Source organism: Myotis lucifugus, unplaced genomic scaffold (assembly GCF_000147115.1).
Source record: "Myotis lucifugus unplaced genomic scaffold, Myoluc2.0 scaffold_699, whole genome shotgun sequence".
NCBI lineage: Eukaryota > Metazoa > Chordata > Mammalia > Chiroptera > Vespertilionidae > Myotis > Myotis lucifugus.
In genome coordinates, this window is record NW_005871747.1 from 183,440 (window position 1) to 193,585 (window position 10,146).

The window sequence follows — 10,146 nt, forward strand, 5'->3', positions numbered from 1 at the left end:
CCAGTCTCAAGGTCCCTTCTCCCAGCTCCATGGTTAATTGTCTTCTCTCTATATAGTCTTTAGTTGGTAATTAAGGGTGAATGACCCCAAATTTAGTGTAATTTCCAGTTGATTCTGGAAGGAGGTGAGAGTAAGATCCATCTACATCCAAACCATCTTGAACCCTCACCCTCTGCATTTCCTTTCCTACTAACATGAAACTTCACCTGTGCTGAATCTGAGACTGTACCTACTAATATAATAAAACTGTTAAAACACAGAGCCATCAGTGGTAGTCACAGAGGCATAGGTCTAGCAGTAGGTCTCAACCTTCCTAATGCCGCGACCATTTAATACAGTTCCTCATGTTGTGGTGATCCCCAACCATAAAATTATTTTCATTGTTACTTAACAGTAATTTTGCTACTGTTATGAATCGTAATGTAAATACCTGATATGCTATATGTGTTTTCTGATGGTTGCGACCCACAGGTTGAGAAATGCGGCATCTAGAGATACTCTTGGATAAACTGTTAATGGAGAGGAAACCCAGAACCCTCAGAGGAAACAGCCATAAACACCACCAACTGCTCCTGGGGCAGCAAATAAAATCTGTGGGTCCCAAGGCCACCAGCTGGTCACAGCTTCCACTCTTGGGAGGTTTTTGTCTGAGCCCCAACTGCCTTCCCCTCACTGTCTCTAACACAGTAATACACAGCTGTGCCCTCTGCTCTCACACTGTTCAACTGCAGATACAGTGTGTTCTTGGCATTGTCTCTGGAGATAGTGAATCATCCCTTCAGTCAGCGAAGTATTTCTGACTTCCATCATACCATATAACTGCCACCCACTCCATCCCTTTTTCTGTAGTCTGGCGAACCCAGTTCATGTCATAGCTGAATCCAGAGGCTGCACAGGAGAGTCTCTGAGACCCCCCAGGCTGCACCAAGCCTCCCCTGCACTCCACCAACTGCACCTCACACTGGACACCTGCAAACACAAAGACATCCTGGTCAGGATAACGCTCATAATTCCACGCTTTTTCTCACTCATGTCCACTCACCTACTCAGTGTCTCTTGTTCTCCATAAATTACCTCTCTTTTTAAAAAAATATATGTCTTTATTGGTTTCAGAGAGAAAGGGAGAAGGAGAGAGAGATAGAAACATCAATGATGAGAGAGAATCATTGATCAGCTGCCTCCTGCACACAACCCACTGGAGATTGAGCCCGAAACCGAGGCATGTGCCCTTGGAAGGAATCGAACCTGGGACCCTTCAGTCTGCAGGCTGACGCTCTATCCATTGAGCCAAGCCAGCTAGGGCCATAAATTACCTCTTAAAAGAGCCACAAGGAAAACACAGCTGAGCCCAAACCCCATGGTGAGTGGTCTGTGTTCAGTCCTGATCAGGGAATGGGAACACCTGGGGATCCTGGGGCAAGTCTTCTGTCTCAGAGCTGCAGGGTCAGGGATGAGCTGGTTTTTATGAGCAAAGGAAGCCCTATTTCCTTGTCCTCCTGCTATATAGGGAGCTTTTGGGTTGGACCCTGACATAAAGGACATTATCCAAGAGTGTGACATGTCCAAGGGTGCATGTCTGTTAAGAATCACTCCCCATATCAGGACCTGAGCCCTGCCCACTGAATCCCACTGTTCCAAGAGACCTATACAAAGACCAAAGACAGAAAATTCTCACGAAAAGAAAAAAAGAGAAGTTTAAACTGAGACATGCCTTTGACAGTCACCAGTAATGACAACTAACAGATATCAACCCTCACAACTTGAGTAAAAATGTAAAAGTGCTAGAGGTTCATGTTTAGGATACAGGAAGTTCCATCTGACACCATTTCCCCTACAGAGTGATCACAGGATAAACTAAGACCAGAGTGTGAGCCTCCAGCCAGTGGACCAAGTGTTGGGGGAGAGAGAAGTGTCTATGTGAGTCCCTGGGAACCAGAAGCATGAACTGTAGTGGTTCTCAACCTTCCTAGGGCCGCGCCCCTTTAATACAGTTTCTCATGTTGTGGTGACCCCCAACCATAACATTACTTTCTTTGCTATTTCATAACTGTAATTTTGCTACTGTTACAAATCATAATGTAAATATCTGATATGCAGGATGTATTTTTATTGTTACAAATTGAACATAATTAAAGCATAGTGATTAATCACAAAAACAATATGTAATTATATATTGTGAAATATTTATTTCTAATTACAAATAAATGAAATTTTGTCTTGAAGCATGGTGTAGCAGTCTTTATATAACAACAGTAAACTACATTGCTACATTTTGTGACAGTATGCCATAAAAGCCAACGTCAGTGCAAAGGTTGAGATTGCTTCTTTCGCACCAGATCAGAAATTCTCGGGGCAGTCTTTGCAAGAGCACAGCGAAGATCATATTCCACAAGTCTACTTCTGTATTTAGACTTGATAACCAACAAGCTGGAAAACCCTTTTTCACAAAGGTATGTTGTTGGAAATGGAAGAAGAAGGCGCAACAAAGTCTCAGACAGAACAGGATATGACTGCAAACACTTAATCCAGAATTTTGTAACTGGAATTGTAGAGAAATCAGTTCTGGCTGCATCATTGTTAATAAGTTCAATGAACTCCTCTTGTGCTGTCTCAGGAACATCTTCAACTTTGACTGTGATGGGCTTCTGGCAAATGCAAATGGGGGTGTCAGGTAGATTTGGAAAGTACAATGAAATTTCGTCTGCAAGCTTGTGCAAGTGTTCTTTCACAGAAATTATCATCATAATCCTTTTGTCTGGTTGGATATCATGTTCCTCAAAGAAAGCATATAAGGTTGACAACATGTAAATTTTAATTTCATCCATTTTTTTTTTTTTTTTTGCCAAAGCTGAAGTTTCATTTGGAATGATCGGATCTTTTCAGACAAATCAAGGCATGTTGCATTTGGTCCTTGCAGTGATAAATTTAACTCATTCAAGATGGCAAAGATGTCAACCAAGTAAGCTATTTTATGCAGTTCACTTTTATCACCGAAAAGCGCTTCGAACTGCGATCTTGTTTTCTGATTAAAAAACGCTTTGAGTTCATCATGAAGCTCAAAAACACGTTTTAAAATTTTTCCTCTCGACAACCATCTCACTTCAGTGTGAAATAGCAGAGCATTGTTTGGTGCATCCAACTCGTTGCACAGTTGTGAAAACAGTTGATACTTTAAGTGCTCGCCTTTACAAAATTGACACAACTAATGACGCTTTTCATCATTTCATGTAACTCTTGTGGCTGTGTCTTCATTGCTAATATTTGCTGATGAATCATACAGTGAGTTCCTATGACTTTTGGTGACTCATTCAGTACAAAACGTTGAAATCCAGATCGACATCTTAGCATAGCTTGAGCACTATCTGTGCAAACACCACAAACCTTTTCCCAAGAGATCTTATGCTCTTTCAGAAATGAACCAACTGTGTCAAATACATCACATACAGTAGTTGTCATTTCAAGAGGTTTGCAAAAAAGAAACTCACCTTTAAAGTTGTCATCATTAATATACCTCACGTAAACCAGTAACTGTGAACAGTTTGCAATGTCTGTAGATTGATCAAGCTGGATACTAAATATTAGAAGTGGAGCAGATTTAATTTCCTGGATTACCTGATCAAGAATATCAGCAGACATGTCATCTATTCAAAGACATGTCTTTGGCCGCTGGCAACAGTAAATCCTCAGCAATGGTGTGAGGTTTCATAGCTCTGGTGATTCTGAGTGCCACCAAATATGAAGCTTCAACGGCTGCTGCTGGAAGCTGGTCCATCCTTTCTGCTTGACACAGTCACTACAGGGAAGAAACATCTGCACAGCATATGTTTCAAGGGACCTGGTGTATATGGCATACTGTTCTTAATATGTTTGCTCCCCCCTCTTAGCACTATGTGTTTTAAACAAGACCACCTCCCCGAGAAAGGTTGTTTACCCAGGTGAGGATTTTTTCCCTGGAGTTAGGGATTAACAGGACTAAGGAAGAGAATAAATCAGTGAAACCCCCTAGTGTTACAGAAATACCATGTACTACTTATGAAGAACTTGGACTAAGAGTGTTGGCAATAAATTTGGGACTTGTTGGGCCCACATCCCCAGGGGTCTGCCCACCAGGGAAAGCACTAAAGCCTATACCCCTGGAGACCCACTGACACAGGGCAGTCCCACGGAAGGCAAGCAGCGAGGCTGGGAGTACATAACCTTTACTGGGTAGGATAATCTCCTTCAGTCACTTCCTTGTAGCTTATTAGTAGAGCAGCGACCTTGGAATAGCCCTTATAATGGAAAACAGAGATTAACCTAGACAGGATTAAACTCAACAGAACTAGATTAACAAATGCCCTAACCTTTGGAATAGAATGGATAGGATTAAAATCAACTGGTATAAATACCGATGTAACAGGACAATAAAGACAGAACCTGGCTGGAGACCCTGGCTAGAACCTGGCTAGAACCTGGCTAGGCTGCTGATCAACTGAATGCTGTCTCTGTGTAATTCCTTCTTCGCTGACTCCATCCACACCTTTGGGAACCCTTGGACCTGCTGGGGTTGGCCCCCAACAGGCTTCTATGTTTTGTCTGTGGTACTTGCCACCAGTGTCAAGTCTGGCTTTCTTGATTCCATCAGCTTTGCTTCTAAAATAGTTAGTATCCTTGCCGGCAAAGCTCGGATGCTTGCTATCAGAATGGTGTTTTTGTTTGTTTGGCTTCATAGATTCGGCTGATGGAACTTCACAACAAATAACACATTGCAGTTTCTCAATTCCTGCTGTATTTATTGAGGTAAAACCATACTGTAAAAAATCCTCACTATATTTTCATTTCTTAATGTTCTTCTCTACACGATCCATTGTCATGGGATGGTTTGCTAATAAAAATAATATATAACAATAGCTTTAATAATACAAAAGATGATACATGGCATAGTTCAGTCAATACAGTTCATTAAAGTTTCCTATGTTGTTAGGAACATTCTCAGTGTGTTTTTTTGTGTGTGTTTTTTTGTTTTGTTTTGTTTTACATATCTGTTACTATCACAAGGAAGCAGTAATCACATCAACCACAGTTGGATATAAAAAGACCAATCAGCATCCAGATTAGGTTTCCATGGTACAGATATATTTTTTGCAGTAGTTGATGATTTTACAGTACATAATTTTACATTTACCCAGTAATTATAATTCACGAAGTGTCGTTTTAACTCCAATACTGCTGCTTTCAACACAGTAGCTGCTTTTAACAGAGTAGCTGCTTTCAACACAGCAGCTGCTTTCTACACAGTAGCTGCTCTCTACACATGTGTGACTGGTCTGCATAAGTACATTATGGCGCCAACCCTGTCACATACACCTGTATTTGTACAGGGTGTATGTGATGGGGTTGGCGTGATGATGTCATCACGTTGGGTACTCGTATGTGGGTGTATCTGCATGTGGGCGAACCCACCTAGAGACGGTTAGAGGAGCCGTGTCTCGGTTCCTAAGACCATCGAAAATATGTGTTTTCTGATAGTCTTAGGTGACCCCTGTGAAAAGGTCGTTTGACCCCCAAAGGGATCGCGACCCACAGGTTGAGAACCGCTGAAATATAGAGACACAGACAGAGCTCTTGGGTCCCATTTCTTCAGGGGAGTTTGGTGCTGGATGTGTAGAAGCTGCACTGCCTCCTTTGTGGTGTTTATTCTCTAGACTCTGTTGTAAATACAGTTTCATACATTGGGATATTGAAGAATTTCTGTCATGACCAGGTGTGTTTAGGGGAAGATGTGGGTTATGATTTAGGAATAACTAAGTTTGAGTCAGGAAAATGTTGTTATTGGAAACATTCATGTTTACATGTGGCCATTGGGACCTCTGTCACCATGTCCTGGCTCAGCTTCAGGTCTCTTTTCTGTGACCCATCCTGGGGTGACCACAGGTGATGGACGTGTGAGAGGGGTGCTGGTGGATGAAGGGGGGCAGGTGGGTTTCAAAGGGTCTGCTCTGCACTTGAGGCTGTGGGAGGAGCTAGTGAGAGTCAGCAGGGTTCTGGTGGTGGTGCTCAGGGTCTCACACAGATCTAGGGAGAATGTGGACAGTGGAAGGCAGCTTGGGAGTTTTCCCTCCTCTTGAACTTTGGAAATATTTTGAAAAATATAGGTGTTAGTTCTCTTTAAATGTCTGGTGAAACTCACCTGTGAAGTCATCTTGTTCAGGGCTTCTGTTTTCTGGGAATTTTTTGATTCCTGCTTTGATTCCATTAGATTAATTTGGTCTATTTAGATTTTCTGATTGTTCCTGATTCATTTTTGAAAGCATATGTTTCCAGGGATTTAGTATTTTTGCTGGTATCATCCAATATGTTGGTATATGGTTGTTCATAATAGTTTATTATAACCCTTTCTATTTCTATGGTGTTAGTTGTTACTTCCCTTTCATTTTTATTTTATTTATTTGTGTCATCTGCCTTTATTTCTTGATAAGTCTGTTTAAGTTTTTCAATCTAGTCTCTCTTTGAAAGAACCAGCTCTTGGATTCATTAATTTTTTTAGACTGTGTTTTATTTGTTTCTTCTATGATCTTTATTATTTCCTTCCTTGTACTCTCTCTAGGTTTCTCATCCCAGTTCCTTCAGGTGTAGAGTTAGATTGTTTACCTTTGTTCCTGTTTCTTGATGGTTCATATTTCTTTCTTATAACTGCTTGTGCTGTGTCCCATAGATTGGGGTTGTTGTGCTCTCATTTTCATTTGTTTTAAGGTAACTTATGATTTCTTCCTTGATTTCATGTATAACCCATTCATTGTTCAGTATCATGTTCCTTAGCCTCAATGACATTATGGGTTTCTCAATTTTTTCCTTCTAATTTCATACCATTATAGTCAGGGAAGATGCATGATATCATTTCAGTCTTCTTAACCTTATTGAGATTTGTTTTGTGTACTAACATGTGGTCTACCCTAGAAAACATTTCATGTGTGTTTAGAAAGAATAAATATCTGCTGCGTTGGGGTGGAATGCTCTGAAGATTTCAATTAAACCCATCTGCATTAGTATGTCATTGGAGATCTGTTTTCTTGTTGATTTTCTGTCCGGAAAATCTATCCATTGATGTCAATCAGGTGTTAAAGTCCCCTAAAATCTATGATTACTGTCAATCCCTCCTTTTATGTCCTTCAAGATTTGTTTATTTATTTATTTTATTTTTTCAAGATTTGTTTTTTTTAAATGTATTTTTATTCATTTCAGAGAGGAAGGGAGAGGGAGAGAGAGATAGAAACTTCAATGATGAGATAGAATCATTAATTACCTGCCTCCTACATATCCACTGATGAGGATAGAGCCTGAAAACTGGGCTGGTTCCCTGAGTGCCAAACCAGCTGTGACCTCCTGGTTCATAGGTCAGTACTCAACCACTGAACGACACTACTGGCTGGGCTGGAGATTTTCTTTATCTATTTAAGTACTCCATGGTTGGGTTTATAAATGTTTACCAGAGTTATATTGTCTTGTTGGATTGCTTCTTTTATTATTATGTAGTGTCTTTGTCTCTAACTATAGTCTTTGTTTCAAAGTCTATTGTGTCAGATATAAGCATTGCTATCCCAGGTGTTTTCATTTCCATTTGCATGAAATTTATTTTTTCATCCCTTTACTTTACTCTGTGTGTATCTTTCATTCTGGAGTATGTCAGTTGTGGACAGCATATATGTGAGTCTTGCTTTCTTATCTAATCAACTACCCTATGTCTTTTGTTTATAGCTTTTAAGCCACTTACTTTTAATGTGATTATTGATTGGTACATATTGATTGCCATTTTATGATTTTACCTCTGTATTTTTGTTTTCTTTTCCTCTTTCTCCTCCTCTACCTCTTTCTTCCAACAGACCCTTTAACATTACTTTTAATACTGCTTTGATGGTAACAAACTCCTTTAGCTTTTTCTTGTCTGGGAAACTCTTTATTTCTCCTTCAATTCAAAAACCTTGCTAGGAAAAGTAGTCTTGGTTGTAGGTTCTTGCTTTTCATCACTTTGAATATTTCTTCCTTTCTTGCCTGAAATGTTTCTGTTGAGAAATTAGCTGACAGTCTTATGGGATTTGCCTTGTAGGTAATTAACTACCTCTCTCTCGCTACTTTTAAGATTCTCTCGTTGTCTTTAATATTTGTCATTTAAATGATGATGTGTCTTGTTGTCGTCCTCTTTGGGTTTATCTTATTTAGGACTCTCTGTGCTTTTTGTACTTGTGTGTCTTTTTCATTTACCAGTTTAGGGTAAGTTTCAGTCACTATTTCATGAAAGAGGTTCTTGATCACTTTCGCCTTGTCTCCTAATTCTAATTCTGCTATGATTCAGATGTTGTTTTATTCCATGTTGTCCCAAATTTTCATAAAACTATTCTCAATCTTTTTCATTATTGTTTTCTTCTTTGATTGTCAATTTCTACCTACTTTTTTTCTGCCAAATCACTGATTTGATCTCCTGCTTCATCCAACCTACTTTTAATTCCTTCCAGTGTATTCTTTTTTTTAAAAAAAATATGTTATTGATTTTTTATAGAGAGGAAAGGAGGGGGAGAGGGATAGAGAGTTAGAAAGAGAGAAACATTGATTCAGCTGCCTCTTGCACGCCACCTACTGGGGATGTGCCCGCAACCCAGGTACATGCCCTTGACTGGAATCGAACCTGGGACCCTTCAGTCCGCAGGCCAATGCTCTATCTTGAACCAAACCAGCTAGGACTCCAGTGTATTCTTGATGGCAGATGTGGTGTTCTTCATTTCCAAATGGTTCTTATTCAGAGTCCCTATGTAATTTTTCATGCCATTGTAGTTCCCACTAAGTTCATTGAGCATCCTTATAACCATTACTTAGAACTCTATATCTGAGAAATTGCTTGCCTCCAGTTGACTTAGTTCATTTTCTGGAGATTCCTCTTGTTTGTTCTGGGGCCTGTTTCTTGTCTCCCCAATATGGCTGTCTCTTTGTGTTTCTTTCTATGTATTAGATAGAACTGCTATGACTCCCAGTCTTTGTGGGAAGCCTTATGTAGTAGGTTTCCTATGAGCCCCATTTGTTCAGTCTCCTTGATGTCTTGAGCGGGATGCTCTGGAATGTCCCTATTGTGGGTTATGTAAACCCTCATGTTGTAATTGGGTGTTGATTTCTGTTGGCCCATTCATGGCTGGTATAGACCTCAAACTGGCTGACTGTGAGGCTAAAACCAGACCACACCATGGAATCGATATACAGGTGATGATAATACAGTACAATACAATACAATACAATACAGAACAAAAAAACATCACCACCAAGAAAAATAACTAAAAATAACATGTAAAGATAAATTTAAAAAGAATAAGAAAAGAAAGGAGTATAAGAAGAAAAAAGAAAAGTAAACAATATGAAAGGGAAAAATGAGGAATAAGGAATGTAAATGGGAACATATAAAATTAGAAAATAAAAGGAAAGAGAAAAAATAAATATAGAAGACAGAAGGAAAAAGTAGAAAACATAATATAATGAAAAGAAGAAACAGGAAAAATTGGGGTTCACATCAGCAGAGGACACAGTGCCTGCTGCGATCTCCCTTTGGATATGCTGTGTGTGAAGCTTGTTGGATGCTGCTCCAATGTTGTGTGAAGATGGCCAGTGGGTGCGTTGGTTTAGGGTGTCTTGAAAGGTTCTCTGGTGAAGGGCAATCTTAAGTGCTGTTTATGCCTAGCGCTTGGCAAAAAGTTTGAAGATACACTGACCCACAGTTTGTAGCTACCCCTGCTGGGCTTGGCTGTACACATGAAGAAACAAGCTGAGCTGCAAGGCTGGTGTCTCCCACCACAGGACTCAGAGTCGGGTCAGCAAATGTGCCGAGGCAACCCTGAATCCTCCTCTGCCTGCCGGCTGGCTGTTAGCCTCAGTCACTGGAAAGGCTCAGTCTCTGAAAGAGCCTCTGGAGGAAACAGGAGGAAAGGGCTCTAGGATCTCCCCTGAGGAGGATGAGCCAATTAGACTTCCTGGAAGGTGGTGGGTGTGTTCCCCTGCTCCAGAGCCACCTGTCTGCGTCTGTCCCTGACTTTACCCTGAACTTGGTACATTTGGACCTCTGGTGGTCAGATGGGTGGGGCCTGCAGATATCAGAGTTTGAGGCTGTCAGAAGACTAGAGAGCATTTCTA